The sequence below is a fragment of the Amblyomma mixtum genome, chromosome 10 (genome assembly GCF_055824585.1).
Source record: "Amblyomma mixtum isolate Tamu chromosome 10, ASM5582458v1, whole genome shotgun sequence".
In the NCBI taxonomy this organism is placed as follows: domain Eukaryota; kingdom Metazoa; phylum Arthropoda; class Arachnida; order Ixodida; family Ixodidae; genus Amblyomma; species Amblyomma mixtum.
Genome location: NC_143021.1, coordinates 77,763,153 through 77,778,743, shown reverse-complemented (window position 1 = coordinate 77,778,743; position 15,591 = coordinate 77,763,153). Strand labels below are relative to the sequence as shown.

The 15,591-nt window shown below is 48.9% G+C and overlaps 2 pseudogenes; both read left to right on the top strand.

Moving 5' to 3' along the window:
* The first annotated feature begins 6,485 nt into the window (after positions 1 to 6,485).
* On the top strand, positions 6,486 to 9,168 carry LOC149326212 (uncharacterized; annotated as a pseudogene).
* Positions 9,169 to 13,867: 4,699 nt separating this feature from the next.
* LOC149326211 (uncharacterized) lies at positions 13,868 to 15,465 on the top strand (annotated as a pseudogene).
* Positions 15,466 to 15,591: the final 126 nt, after the last annotated feature.

Below are 15,591 nucleotides of genomic sequence, written 5' to 3'. Positions count from 1 at the left end.
GCCGTTCATGTCTCCAAGCAAAATAATATCGACACCGTCTCCAATGTGCTTTATATCGTCATTGAGGCACTTAACTAGATCCTTGTTTTCTTGCCTGCATTTGTCCCCGGTCCCTAAATAAACTACCCCTAGCCATGTCCTTTTGCCAGCAATTGTACCTGATACCCAGACATGTTCTTTGCAAGTTGATTTTATTCTTTGCCAATTTGTTCCTTCATGTATCAGCATACTTACTCCTCCTCCCTTCTTCTCCGTTGTTGTTCTGTTGCACCCTTCCCAGATATAGCCATCGATTAAAGGTAGATCTTCTAGATCCCTCAGATGTGTCTCGCATAGAGCGTACACACCTACTGCTTCGTCCTTTAACTGCTGTTCTATTTCTAGCCATTTCGCTCTCTTTCTACCCCCTTGCATGTTTATGTAACTGATCCTGGCGTTAAATTTCTTTTTCTTAGTTTTCTTTCTGGGCCTCTTAGTGGCCATTTTGTTGGGCTCAGCCGCCATTGTTTCATTTACTACATCGCTTCTACCTACCCCTACGCCCTGAGCCACCGTGGACCCCCTAAAAAAGCTACCGCTCGGCCTCCCAGACGCTAGCCTATCTCTTCTCCTACCCTTCCACTGAAATGTATGCCTTTTCGTCAAAAGCCCTGCCCAAGCCTGCTCTGTGCACTTCCTTGTTTATGTCTACCACCTCAAATCCTTTCTCGAGGCTTAACTGCCTTATCTCTCGATTAAGATTCACAACGTCTTTAGCAACCTCTACATTCCTTCCTTGTACCTCCGGCACTGTACACACCACGATCTGCGCTTGCTGTGCTATCGCCCTTACACCGTCAACTCCCTCAGCTAATCTTTTGCCTACTTGTGCGGCGTTACCATTCAGGACATCATTTAGCCCCGCCGCTACCACTACCAAGTTACGCCTTGCAGCCTTCTCGGAAAGTTCACTTGTAGTCGCTCTCAGAACATCGTCTATTGTCCTTCATGGAAACACCCCGACTGCTACCCGCCTTTCACCCTTCACCCGGTCCTGAATAGCTATTTTGCAGCGCCCCATGTTTGAGTCACCAGCGATAGGCACTAGCCTACTCTGCCCCTCCCTCCTAACTTCAGGATCTTGCTGCCTCTTACCAGTGACTGTGACCTCATTTCCTGGAATTAGCTCGATCCCCTTCTCAGTATCGCCTTTCGACTTCCCAGCTGCCACCTGTGCGTAGCTGTTCCTGCCTGAACATGTGTGACCTACTGGCTTCTCGCTGTCCATGCCAGTGCAAGCCCCATCCACGTGGCTGGCGCTGGAATGCCCGCCATTGTGGCTTCCAATGGTGGTGTCAGCCGTTTTTGACTCCAACTGACAAAGCTGTTCTTGAAGCTTACGCTTCTCTGCCCTCTCTATCTGTAACTCTGTTTCTAGAGCATCCATCCTTAGAGCTAGTTCGCTGTTCGCCTGTTCAGCCCTATCTAGGCGTGCACCTAATACGCAGAATTTGCACATAAAATCTGCGCCTTCGGCCTCCTCCACCGAATCGAACCGCGTTTCTTTTAAATTCACCGACGCCTCACACTCCGTGCAACTAACCTTCAGTAGCTTAACCATCTTAGCAACACTCGATTGCTAAGGCAATTACAGGCTCAAGATAAACACACTTGAAAACACGTGCACAAATAAAATAAAATTCTGCCTACCGCAAATGCCGATCTATCACTTAGAAAAAATAGGTATCTCTCTAAAGAATAACGCACAAAAAAGCCACTGAAAAAAAAAACCTGCCGGCCGAATATAGGTCACTGACCTAAATTCTATTCCTTAACCTGCACTTCCCCTAACATCCTAAAAAAACTAAATACGCTTTTAAAACTATTAAAGGAAAGTACTCATCTATTTTACGCAGTCGCTCTCGCAGTCGGTCCGTTCCCGGTCTCCACGCGTGATCCGAAGAGCACCTAAACCTACGTCCGCACAGCACGGCTGTCAACTGTCAGTCAGACCTTATGCAAAATTTGGAAACGGAAACGTGCTTATGCTCGCTGCCTAGCAGTGGCGACAAGCACTATCTTAATTTGGACGCGGCCAGATGGCGCCGGTATCACGGACCCACTTTTTCCGCAGGCCTAATCCCAATTGCTCTATGATCGACTCATACTCAGGTGACAGCGCCGGACGCTTCGTTGCCCCGTTTCTCGCATCGTAGAGCGGCGCGCGCTGTAAATCGGTGCAAGACGGCCGTTTGGGCATTACGTGTTATCTCGGCCCTTCAGTGATAACGGCAGGGTTGCAGCAAAGAGGGGGGCTCGGCGGCAGGCACTCTCGCCGCGCGCGGATAGCCAGGGGTGTCTTTGTTGTGCTGATAGATGGCGCTTATATGCAGTTTCTGCTAGCTTGGCCGCCTTTCGCGTGCTCCATATTTTTCTGGCCGCACCTGTACTTTCCTTTTCCCAAATACAATTTTCATTTTCTTCATTACGGCCCCTCTTTCTCTTTCTTCTTTACATCCCACTTCCTCTACAAACGGATGACGGGTGTCTACCCAGATATGTGACCCAATTTTCATTTGTGAATAAATCATGCTTCGCCCTGACCAGACGGTGTTCCGTCGAACCTTGGACTATATGTGAGACAGTTACTGCGTAATTTCCTTTCGTCAAATACAATTTTCATTTTCTTCATTATGGCCCCTGTTTCTCTTTCTTCTTTCACTCCAACTTCCTCCCTTCCTGTAGGGTGTGGTTCAGGTGTCAACCGAGATGACAGAGAATTACTGCTCCTTTCCTGAAAAAGCGTGGCGTTCAAAGGGCAAGGCATCGCGCTGAACGGGTCATGGCGTTCCGTGGACACCCTGGCAGCGTTCGCTGTCGCATTCCACTCCTAAAGGCGGAGCTTAAGAGTCATTAATTAGCATCTGAGGACAGCGGGCGACGTTAGTCCCCTTTTGAAAAAAAATGGCGGAAAAGCATTGATGGCCTTCGCAGTGACTTCGCACTGACAAAACAAATGTATGAACAATAGAAGCGAACAAAAAAAAGGGTGATAGGAAGCCCCTGGCAAAAAAAAAAATTCACAGGGCACTTAAGAGGGCACTTAAACGTCCCCCGCTGTTTTACTCGCTGTTTTACTTCACTCCTGCCGTAACTCGAAATTGGCCTCAATTTCGAGACTCATATCATGCCCCAGATGTCCCATCTGCAAGACCCTAAATACTGATGCCGATATTCATCACCTGCTGTGGCTTTGCCCGGCGCTCAAGCCAACGATAATCCGGCACCTGGCGGCAGCGGGTCTCTCCACGATCAATCCATCATATGCCGCTTGGACAGAGGGTCCGCATCATCGCTCACTTCATTAGATCGACCAACGTTTTCTTATTCATTTCACCATCCTTTTCCTTCAACCGTTATTGCACACCCACTTTTTCCCTTGAGGAGATAAGTACCGCTAGTGTTGAGAAGTGGGCGGTATGAGCAGCGCTGAGATTATTACAAGAGAACTCGGTGGAGCAGAAGTGAGCGCCTGTACGTAGCGTACCTTTGGCGCCGTACTCTATGTGACGGCGCACACTGTAAATGCACTGTGTTCTCATTTTAATGGGCCTCAGTTGTTAGCTACCGCTCGTACCACCCACTTCTTAGACTAAAACTCCTGTCTCAAGTCGCAGTTGCTTTTCTTGTCTAAAACAATCCAACATTCGCTGTGAGGAGAGCAAGAGCTCGAAAACATAGGGTCTTCGTTGGGGCCTCCCGCTCGCTCTGCCGTTTTCCCTTGCCCCTCTAGACGAAGGAGGCCCTGCACGTTTCGACCTTTGGCCCCTCCCCCTCCAGTTCACAGATTCGCGTCGCCCGGGACAAGCCGCCGCTGCAGCTATGGACAAGCGACTGGCGCCTTGGGTTCGTCTCGCGCAGCAGACTTAAATATATGCGTTACAAAAGAACACACAGGCAAAACATGTAAAGAAACCGAAGATTCAACAAACATCTGGTACCAAGTGTTACGCTGCACGTCGACGTACATTGCGAGAACGTCCGCGATTGGCTTTGCTGAGTCACTGTGTGAGTCCATCTGACACTCGGTGATAGGCAGTAGTCTTGAGATGGCTCGTCTGACGCAGTCTGAACAGCTCGTAAAATGCGCTGCAAATGCGGTGCCTCTATCGGTGAGCAAGTAAAGGACCGTGCCCCGCGTCTTAAAAATAAGTGGTTCATGAAGAACTGCATAATCTCAGATGTGACACGCGGGTCCGAATCGGCTCTGCGTAATGTGTCAAGTCGTCAGTCGCAGGGTTGGGCACGGTACTTGAAGAAAGCATCTTGGATATCGATATCCGATGCCATAGAGAAGTTCCGATAATGATACAGTATACAGAATCAAAATTATTTCAGTTTCAGTTTATTAAAACGTTTTAGTTTTGTCTTTACAGAAAAAATAAAGGCCGGGGACAGGGCCGGGGACAAAAGCTACTAACCGGTACCTGGCAGGGTCCCCTGACCCATGAACAATGTTGACAGCGATGCTTGGAACATCAAATGATTGGAAGCAACCGAAATCAGTGGCGGAACAGAAAACAAAAAGCATTTAAAAAGAACAAAACTATTCAAAATCATTTCTTGGACACGTTACGCAACGTTCGTCACATTAATTGAAAACAAATAAAATTCATTTATACGAAAACCACTTATTACAAGAAGAAAAGACTTGTGCTCAACGCAGTGCGCGAAAAGAGCAGAGAAACAAGAAAGATAACTATGGCCAGCTTTTTCTCGATATAGAGAAGGCTTAAGATGGAATTGACTGTGCCACGCTTTGGCAGAAACTCATCGAAAAAGTCTTACCCACGTGATAGGCTCAGGGCGCTGTATTCGGCGGCGTCAGTGATGGTAGAGTGGCAGGGCCTTCAGTCAGAGCCGGTAACAATAGAACGTGGCATGAAGCTGAGATGCCCTCTGACTTGGACACGTGCGGAGCAGGTTTCAACCTGTCACACAGGGTTGAAGGGGAGGTCCAGTGCCAAAGGCTCCCTGCTGTGCGCCGACGATATAGTGCTGTTGGCGGACTCGAGGGAGGAACTGCAAAAGCTGCTAGACGTGTGCAGCCTACAAGCCAGACATCTAGGACTCCTGTTCAGCGCCCGCAAGAGTGCAGTGATGACATGGGGACCCTGCGAGACGCAAAATGTTGGGCAGCCACTTATTGAAGGACAGGGTGATGCCATCAGTGTCTTCGTACAGCTACCTTGCCGTGCAGTTTACCGCGGTTGGAGACTGCCTCGTCGTGCATAAAAACAAGTACATGAGAAGGCGCTGACAGGTCAGAGGGTACTAGAAGCGCGGGCGTTGTGGGCTTTCAGCCGCATGGAAGTGGTTCTGTGCCTGTGGAAGGCAGTAATGGTACCTGGACTCACCTTTGGCAATGCGCTGTGCTGTGTCTGTCGTCTTCTACCCGGGAGTTCTTAAAGCGGCGGCTACAGGGGGTGAGAAGACAACCGTTGGGGGCCCACCAATCCACACCCAACGAGGTGGTACAGGGCGACGTCGGGTGGTCCGCGTTCGAGGCCCGGGAGGCGGTGGCGAAGCTGGTCTTTGAAATCCATTCCTGGGCCCTTGGTCCAGAGCAATGGGTGAATCGGTTGCAACGCTACATGGTATAATCGGGGATGGCCACAAGATGGAACAAAAGAGTCGTGGCTTAGCGATCAAGTTCGAGGTCCCTTTGCCGACTTTGTGCGATCGACCAGAAGGGAACAAGCTTGAGCCCAGGTCAACTGAAAAAGCTGGTGTCAGTGGCCGAGACGCAGCGTTGGAGCGTATTGTGAGGGGAATACAGACATCAAGCAAGAACAATTGTACGAGCACTCAGTAGGAAGTTCGCTGCTTTTTGAGGCGCGTGCTGAGGTGCTACGGACAAAGCTTTGGTGTTCAAAATACAGCGGACGAAACGCAAACGAAACAGGCGTGACGTGTGTGGTATGCCAAAAAGGAGAGACAGCACGCGTAGTTGTGACCTGTGTCAGTCGTAAGTTGTCGTACAGAGGCACAGTAACAGATTTAAGAAGTTTAATTTTTAAAAAAAAACTGGATTATATGGTTATCGATGTATTGAGATACACGGCGCTCGCGGAATCTGTGACGCTCCTATCTTGACCTTCCCGTCTCGTGATCGCCGACTCTCATCCTCTCTATTATAGTCCGCTCCTCGTTTGGGCGCTTCTTCCCAGCCGGCGCTGAAGCCCATAGATCCGGGGACCGTAGCCGGCGCTAGTTGTCCACGAAGCGCAGAGACGACGGAGCGGCTGTGGCGGCGGAGAGGTGCGCGCGCTCAGGCTAATACCCTAGCTACACGGCCGCCTTAACTATAGTTCAGTTTGCCTCAGTTAATACTAACCGCAGTTGTGCGCTGTTAGACGGAAAGCCTAATCTCTGTTATGTCGCTAACCATGGTTACTGTAAACTGAGGCCGGCCACCTCAGTCAAGCCTTGCTAACTGAAAAAAAATGGCTGCCTTTATGTCGGTCGAGTGTAGTGCCACGGCGAGCGAAGCGTCCTCCCAGAAGCGTGTCAACTGGACTATTGCGACTACAGAGGCGTTGATACGAATCTGAAAGGACAACCTTAGCGCACTGCGCGCATATATAGCGCGATGGCGGACTTGTTGAACGGGCGCTTGCCGGCTGGCGAAGGACCGTACTCGGCAAAGCAAGTGCGGCAGAAGCTTGAAAACTTAAACAAGCAATACCGGTAAGCACGAAATCTTGTTTTTCCTTCTCAAGTAATGATGTTTACAGGCTATTTTGGTTTCGCGTGTAAACATTAGTTTGTGCGTGACGCGCGGCGACCGCTATCGTAGTAATGCCTAGCTTGTCTGGGTGAATGTCAACCTCGTCGCGTTCGGCAGAACACACAAATTAGTACGAGTTGCGTGTCCTTTGGTACACGTGATGCTGTGTCGTCCTGAACTAAGCTTGGCTGCACTAACCGCGTAGTACATTTCCTTTGCACCGTGTGTATTTTTGAGCCGCCGCGATGGCTCAGTGGTAATGATACTCTGCTGCTGACGCCGAAGACGCGGGTTCGATCCCGGCCGAGGCGGTCGCATTTTGATGGGGGCGAAATGCTGTGGGGTGTCGAAATTTCCGGAGCCGTCCACTACTGCGTCTCTGATAGCCTGGGCGCTTTTCGACGTGAAACACCGTAAACCAAATCAAAGTAAACCGTGTGTATTTTAACGTTTCATCGTCAGCGTGCGAAGGACCGACTTCTGCACTGGCACAAATGACTTGCGCCAGCAGCACGCGCGTTTCCTTCTTGATGTCACCTATAGCAGGTGACATCAAGAAGTACGAGTATTCTCACCTATAGTAGGTGCTCAACAACGTACCTTTCTGATAGCTGAAGTTAACGTGCTTCATTTACACGTGCCAATACAGGTGCTACCGGAGCCATACAGCTTCATTTGCTGAATGTGTTCAATAGCACGAGCATCACCTTTCCTCTATGTTTCTCTCTTAAAAGTATGTGCACCTTGTGTATTTTTGTAATGCAGTTTCGTGGACTAAAACACCCTTTCTTTCTAGGAAGCTGAGGCAATCTGGGTCCACAACAGGATCTAAAGGAGTGGAGTGGCAATTTTACTGGCAGCTCCACTCCTTTCTTGGCACACTGCCAGTAAACGACAACGATCTAGTGCAGGAGAGTGTGCAGGTAATCTTTTATTGTTATCTCTAGCACAGGCTAGCCTGATAGAAGTGCAGTGAATGTTCTGTGCCTGCTTTCCATTCCAATGTGGAAATACCTTTTAGAAACTACTACATAGTCTTTCAGAAATGGCATGGAAAAAGGAATAAACAGAGTCGAAAGCAATATCATGCATGTAAACATGCCTTTGTTTTTCCATATGTGTTGTACAGTGTCGGGGCTTACAAGGATACAAGAAGGGCTAATTGATGTCCATCTAGTTTGCATCGGAGCACATGACACCAAAAGCAAACGACACAAACAATGCGAAGACTTACGTCACTCAGAACTTGATGTGTTTTTATTAAAGAGATGAGCACGCTCGAAAGAGATAATCATATGAACATAACAGCAAAATATATATCAGCAAGAATACATGAAAGAAATCGCACTTGTCTAAAACCCAACAAAAACATTGAAAACCAAAGTGACAAATCAACAGTTGATAAGGAGGACCTTGAGCATAGTTCTGTAAAGTGTTTTGAATGCCTCCTTACAAAACGGTTTTTGCGCTAGAACATCATCACACAGAATAGAGAACTGAGCCTATAGGCACAATGTGCAATGCACCTCGAAATGTGACGGCCCAAACCCTTTCAGTGAAGCTTCCTATATGCTCTTTGAGGAGAACAGTCGAAGTACAAAAAATTCATTGCGGGGATGGGACAGCGCACTACCGATATATGAGCAGCATATGTAGCAGCAGGTCACAATGAAGCAATCTGGGTCACGACAATTCATTTTTGCATAACATGTGGCAGCCGTGTTGTGTTCAGTGTAAACCTGACATGGTATTCCAGCCCAAGGATTTGCTCACATTCAAATATTAATAGAGGTGTTCTACAGAAGGACAAGAGGCAATGCAAAAATTGTACGCCGTAAGACAGAGTTTGTTTTCACAAATGAGTAGGAAGCTCTTGTATCCTCCTGCGATTTCTATTCCCGTGGTTTTCTAGTCTGTGATCGAGGCTTTACTTGCCTACTAGCCATCATATTTTGTTTAGTGGCTGACATATCTGTGCCATTTTCTATCTTGTTTTGCTCCATTCACAGATGCCAGACGATCCACCAGAAAATGGAGACGAGGTTTTATACCTTGAAGTCAGCCAGCCAAACTCGCACCTTACATCCGAGCAGTCTCCAATTCCCTGCGCCCCGGAAGAGACTACTGAGAGTAGGGCAGGCACCGAGCAAGCAGGCATTGAGCAGGGGCCGAGTGGAAGAAGCAATTCTAACATTCGCAGAAAGTGGCCTTCCAGCTCACTGCTTCGTGAACTCATGGCTGTGAATGAGAAGGCCGAGGAACGCGCAGCCAAGGCTGCGAAGGAAAGCAGCGAGCTACGAAGGCAGCTCATCGAGCTTCAGAAAGAGAGCAATGAAGTTCAGAAAGGGATGCTACAAGTGATGAAGCAGTATTTCGCCTCAAAGGAATGTACAGAATAATTTATTCCGTCTTCTCTGTATTCAGGAGCAGAGACCTTTGGGCTAGTTGGTTCATAGCAGACATGTACAAGCGCAAAAAAACACGGACAGAGAAAGAGACTTGGACAACACGAGCGCTTAGTTCCAACTGAAGATTTATTGACACACAAGCCCAATTATATACACCTTGCTGCATGACGGCGAACTGATAGCCCTACCGACATCACGTGGCCGCTCCCAAATACGTTATTTCCTTTTTGGTCAGTGTGACAGATGGTGCGCTGACGGATCCTGCGTCAGCGCACCATCTGTCACACTGTCCTATAGTCAAGAGCCCCTCTTATTCAGCAGACACAGTATATATGTATATACACGAGATGACTTCACAAGACAAGAGTACGAGACAATCCACAAAACCGAAACAAGAACTGAAACAAGCACGGAAGACACATAAACCACAATACAACAGACCCCCTTCGGTCTTTAGGAATGTCGTAAAGGCTGCACTATGGATCACTCAAGACGGTTCACTCTGCAGCAAGGTGCTTCGCCAGGGCGTTTCGTACAGCCGCACCCGAAGGCTCCTGTTGACTGCTTGTGCAGGAGGGCTGTGGTCGTCGTCTGTCCGCGACGTGGACAGCATCCAGCCAGTTCATGTTGCACCTGTCGTTGAGCTCTTCACACATGTTGTGGAGAACGCAGCCGCAACGAATGACCTTGTTGACGTTGACTATGTCGCATTCAAGGCCCTTCAACAAAATCCGGAAACGTGCCTTGAGCCGCCCGAAGGCATTTTCGACTACACGCCTGGCACTCGACAGGTGGAAGTTGAATGCCTGCGCAGCAGAATCGGAAGCACCATAATGAGGGTATGGCTTCATTATGTTGTGTTGTAACGGAAAGGCTTGATCAGCCAGGAGGAGAGGACCAATCTGTATTTCTTTGATGATTCTTGCTTCCCTCTTGAATATGTCGCTTTCCATAATTTTCGGCAGCTTGGACTGTTCAAACACGCCTGCGTCATGGTTCCTCCCAGGAGACCCGGTGTTTGTATAAAAAAAACTTGTACCGGTGGTCTGCAACAGCCAGAAGTATGGTGCTGTACCAACCTTTATAGTTGTAGTAATCGATCGCATGATCGGTAGGTGGACACACTTCAATATGGCAGCCGTCCAGTGCTCCAATACCTTGAGGGAAGCCTGCCACTGCACCAAATTGTCGCAGGTGTTCGGCCACTTCGTGCACCCTCGGCATTCTCACGAACCGAGGTTCTAGGAGCCGCACAACTAGTTCGCAAAACTCCTTAACAATTATCTTCACTGAGGAACGACTCACTCCAAAGACATTCGCAACAGTTCTTTCTTCAGCGGAGGTGGCAAGGCGATAGATGGCAATCGCCACACGTTTGTGTAGCGGTATTGCTCTCCGCATGTTCGTGTCGAGCCGCCTCATGCTCTCGCACGCATTTAAAATGTATTGCAATGTACATCTCGTCATCCTGAAATTCTCCCTGAAGCCACTCTCTGGGAGGTGCGGGAGCGTTTCCTCATACCACGACGTCCCGCGGGGGTAGGGCCACACACTGCGCTCACGGGAGCACAGCCTTGCAGCCAGAGCTTGGAGGCGCCGGCACGTACTCCCGGCTTGTTCCTGCTCGGCTTGCTTTTCCTCTAGTTCGCCTAGAATGGCCGGCTGCCGCAAACGCAGCTGCCGCACTTGCACTTGGGAAGTTGTTGTTGGTGTCCGGCACAGGCCTGCTGTGAGCCATCGCGGTATGCACGACTTGCCGCTGACGCACAGCACATTCAAATACACTAGATATAGTAAAAAAACACTTGACACAAGAGAAAAATTGATAAAAATAAGAGATGGAAATACACTTAAAATACACTTAAGACACGAGAAAAAAGATTAACTGGAAGAGAACAACACAGCACGGAGCGACGAAGCGAAGCAAAACAGGTGGATTGACTTGGTTTTTGCATCGGCTGCGGAGTTGACTGCACACAATGTTGTAAAACTATTTTCATGTTCTGTTTGAATTTCAGCAACCTCCGTCAACAAATGATGTTCCACAGACGACACCAAAGTTTATTAGTAAAAGAACTTCCTAGCCTTGTGTTTCCTTACAATTTTTTTATATTGCTGTCACAAAATGAGTCTTATAAATGTTTTTTGAGCAGCAGCCACGTGACCAGCGCCACTGCGCAAACTGAGGACAGGTTTTCCCGTGTAACACCGCCGAACTGAGGTTCGTGACAACCATGGTTAACTCCGCCTAACCATAGTTACGCGTAACAGTGGTTAAGCCGGCCGTGTAACTAGGATATAACACGGCCGAGCCTCGAAAACATTTTGCATCCTCCCAGTGCCGTCGATTCACGAGGCATTACTTGAGGACGTAGTCCTCGAGCTATTTTGAAGGGCTTCTTGACCGTCTTGCGAGATCTCCGGTGTCGTGTGAAGTCGTGAGCCTAGAATTTTGTATCGCATTTGAGCCTTGAATGTATCGCACTTGTCCCTTTCGTGCGGCTGGACGGTAATTGCTGCGTAACGACGTTTCCTTCTGTTTACTTCACGAGCTTCTTTGGAATCCACTCCAAGCTGTGGACGCCATTTGTACACCGTTCAATGTAATCATACGGTATGCATTCGCGTCAGTCGATTCCCACTACTGCGTTGTAGGGTAGGTTTTTCACGACTTTGACCTCGATTGTTGCTGAGGCTGCACCGATCGTGATGCTTGATTGCAAGAGGTTCCGAAAGGTCCATATATATAGCAGAATGTCTTTTTCATTTGCCGCTTCGAGGTTGTGCTATAGACCAGAATCCAGAGCCGCTCCTGGGCGCGGCCATTTTCCGCCGACTGGTACGCCGCGGTGCGGGCGTTTATTTGGGGACTGCGGGGCTGCGGCAGCTCCGCGAAAAACATTGCCGATCATACTTCCGCAGCGTGGCTGTGTTGCGGGAAGTATTCACGTTATCAAAGGGAGCACATTGATGCGTTTTAATGACATTTAGTTTGACATTCACGTGAACTGTGCTGACGCTTAGAACGCGCTCGTGCTTATATCGCTACCGTGTTGGTGCTCCACTGCAAAAAAAAACTTTTTTACTTATTTGTTTAGCAAATACTGCCGGCCTGTACAGGCCTTAGGCAGGAGTGGGGTACAAACATATTGATCAAAATGACAAGCACATTGCAAAAGAAGCAGATAGCGAACAGAGCAAAAAACAGAACATACAACATAAAATCGATTACAAAGACATAGAACATATGATGACATAGAACATGGGCGCAGGGTGCCTCTCAAGCTGCGTTCAAGCAGCTTTTTTTCCCTGCGTCCTCTCCACTCCTGTACCACTATGAGCGAGAAAAAAAAAACATCGAACCTGGCAGCAAACGAAGGCATCGGACTTGGCCCAAAACAAGGATACATAAGAGCCCTATACATCCTTCAGAGCGCGTAAAAATAAATTCACCGATTCGCAATTGACAACATCAGCAGGTAAACCATTCCACTTAATTATAGTATGGGGAAAGAACGAATACTTAAAAACATTAGTTTTGCATGAAAACGCGGCAACTTTCTTAGTATGGTAAGAGCGTGTAGGGTGTCGAGATGTGTGCTCAACTCAATATTCCTTCCTCTATTGTTAGTTTATTGTGATAATGCAGGTAGAATAACTTTAATTTTCCACGATGACGACGCATGGCCAGGTGTTCAAGTCCTGCGGTTTGCAGTAGGGCTGTTGGGGAAATATTCCAACTGTAACCATTAAAGATAAACCTAGCAGCTTTGCGTTGGACATTTTCTATTTTAAGTTTGTTACTTTCGGTCCAGGGATCCCACACTGCCGCAGCATATTCCAACATTGGCCGAACAAATGTTTTATAAGCTTAAAGCTTTATTTCTTGTGTGGATTGTGCCAGCGTTCTTCTCAAGCCGCCGCGGTGGCTCAGTGGCTATGGTGCTCGGCTGCTGGCCCGAAAGACGCGGGTTCGATCCCGGTCGCGGTGGCTGAATTTCTTTGGGGGAGAAATTCGAGGCCCGTGTACTGTGCGATGTCAGTGCACGTTAAAGAACCCCAGGTGGTTGAAATTTCCGGAGCCCTCCTCTACGGCGTCTCTCATAGCCTTAGTCGCTTTGGGACGTTAAACCCCATAAACCAAACCGTTCTTCTCAAGTAGTGCAGTTGTCTTAGAGCTTTTTTTTCTATATACGATATGTGCTCGTTCCATCGAAGGTCTGAGGCTATCTGAATTCCTAAGTATTTAAAAGCGTTGACAACTAAGAGGGGCTCATTGTCTAAGCGGTATGTAAAACTAAAAGGATTATTTTTACGTGTCACAGTCATCGCTACTGTCTTGTTGGAATTCAGTCATTTGCCACGTGGAGCACCATTTTGTGGTGTTATCGATCCTCGTGTGATAGTATCTATCGTAGCAAGTGCACGTGTACTCTTGTGATGCTCGGCGCATGCGTGACGTACTCCGTGTCTGTATATATACTTGTCAGGTTGGAATAAACGGGGCTTTTTCCTTTGGGCGTGGGCCTGGGGGCCACGCACTAGTCCTCACCGATGTGTCGTCCTGCGAAACACTACATGGTGTCAGAAGTGGTTGCCCAGGTTATACGGGACCCACGGCAGACGTAAGGTTACCGCCTGTGGCCGGCCGCCAGCAGCATCGTATACCAGCCGGAGAACAGCCCAGAAAATGTCGGAAGAAACGAAGGTTTCGTCTCAGTTTTTTTTGGTGCAGCCGCCAGTGAGCTTCAACTTCGACAAGACGTCCGAGTGGCCTGGGTGGATACAAGAATTCGATGACTACCGATTCGCCTCAGGACTTAATGAGCGAACTCAAGAGGCTCAGGTACGTACGTTGCTGTACACGATGGGACGACAGGCTCGCAACATTTTCAAGACATTCAACTTGTCCGAGGAAGACTCGAAGAAATACGACGGGGTGAAGACACAGTTCGACACCCATTTTGTCGCCACAAGGAACTTAGTATACGAAAGTGCGTGCTTCCATCGCCGCCACCAAGAACCAGGCGAGTCTGTAGATCAGTATGTACGGAGTTACATACGCTGGCTGATAGATGCGACTACGGGGAGATGAAACAGCGGATGATTCTCGACCGGTTTGTAGTCGGACTACGGGACGCAAAGTTGTCGAAGCTCTTCAAATGGATGCGGCGCTGACTCTGAAAAGTGCTCTCACCAAGGCACGCCTGAAAGAAGCTGTGCAGCGACAGCAGCAGGATCTTCGGAGCGTTGTGGACCGCGAAGAGCATGAATCCCTGACGAGGGCTGAAATCGACACTGTTCATAGGCGGCCATCGAACCAGAGACGTCCGGATCACCAGACGTGTGCCGCTTGCGGTAGGGGCCCTCATTCGAGGTCGTCGTGCCCTGCCAGAGGAGCACTGTGCTACGTGTGCCAGCGCCGGGGACATTTCGCAGCTGTCTGCTCACGGACACAAAGGACTACGGAGCCCGAAGCATGGCCTTCAGAGGTAGGCATCCGCAGTCCTCGGGGTGAGCAACCGAACATGAACTGTGTGACATTTTCCGTGGGAGATTTGGCTGTGTCATCTGCAAAGGCTCGCTTTGTTCAGATTGCTATTAATGGTGCAGTTGCTTCAGCGAAAGTTGACACGGGAGCCGAGGTAAATGTTGTCCCAGGGTCGTTTCCAGCGCTGCCCAAGGTACTACAGCCTACTGATGTTATTCTGATGGGACCAGGCGGTGACAGGTTGAACTTGAAGGGAAAGTTTACTGCCGACATTCTGTGGAAGCGTGCTTCGGTTAGACAGGATGTGTTCGTTGTCGATTCGGTGAGCAATGCGATTCTTGGCTTACCCGCAATAGAAGCCCTGGGAATAGTTAAATTTGTGGACGAAGCATCGGTTCATCAGGTAGTGCAGACGCGATTTGGTTCCTTGTTCCGCGGTCTGGGGACCATGAAAGGCGAATACTGTATTCGTCTTAAACCAGATGCCGTACCCTATGCCATTCACACTGCTCGTCGCATACCCATCCCGCTGCGAGATGGCGTGAAACAAGAGCTGGAAGAGATGGAAAAGAATGGGGTCATTCGTAAAGTTCAAGGGCCTACGGAGTGGTGTGCTGGCATAGTGCCCGTCTTGAAGCCGTCAGGACAAGTGCGAATATGCGTTGACCTGACTCAACTAAACAAATCGGTGCAACGCGAAAGATTTGTGCTCCCCACTGTTGATGAGACACTCGGGTTGCTCAGCGGTGCCGTCAAGTTTTCCAAACTCGACGCAAACTCTGGTTTCCATCAAGTGAGGTTAGCAAAGGAATGTCAGCCGCTCACAACCTTCATTACTCCGTTTGGCCGTTATTGCTTTGAGCGGCTACCCTTTGGCATAACTTCGGCTCCGGAGTATTTCCAAAACCAAATGTGCAAGATTC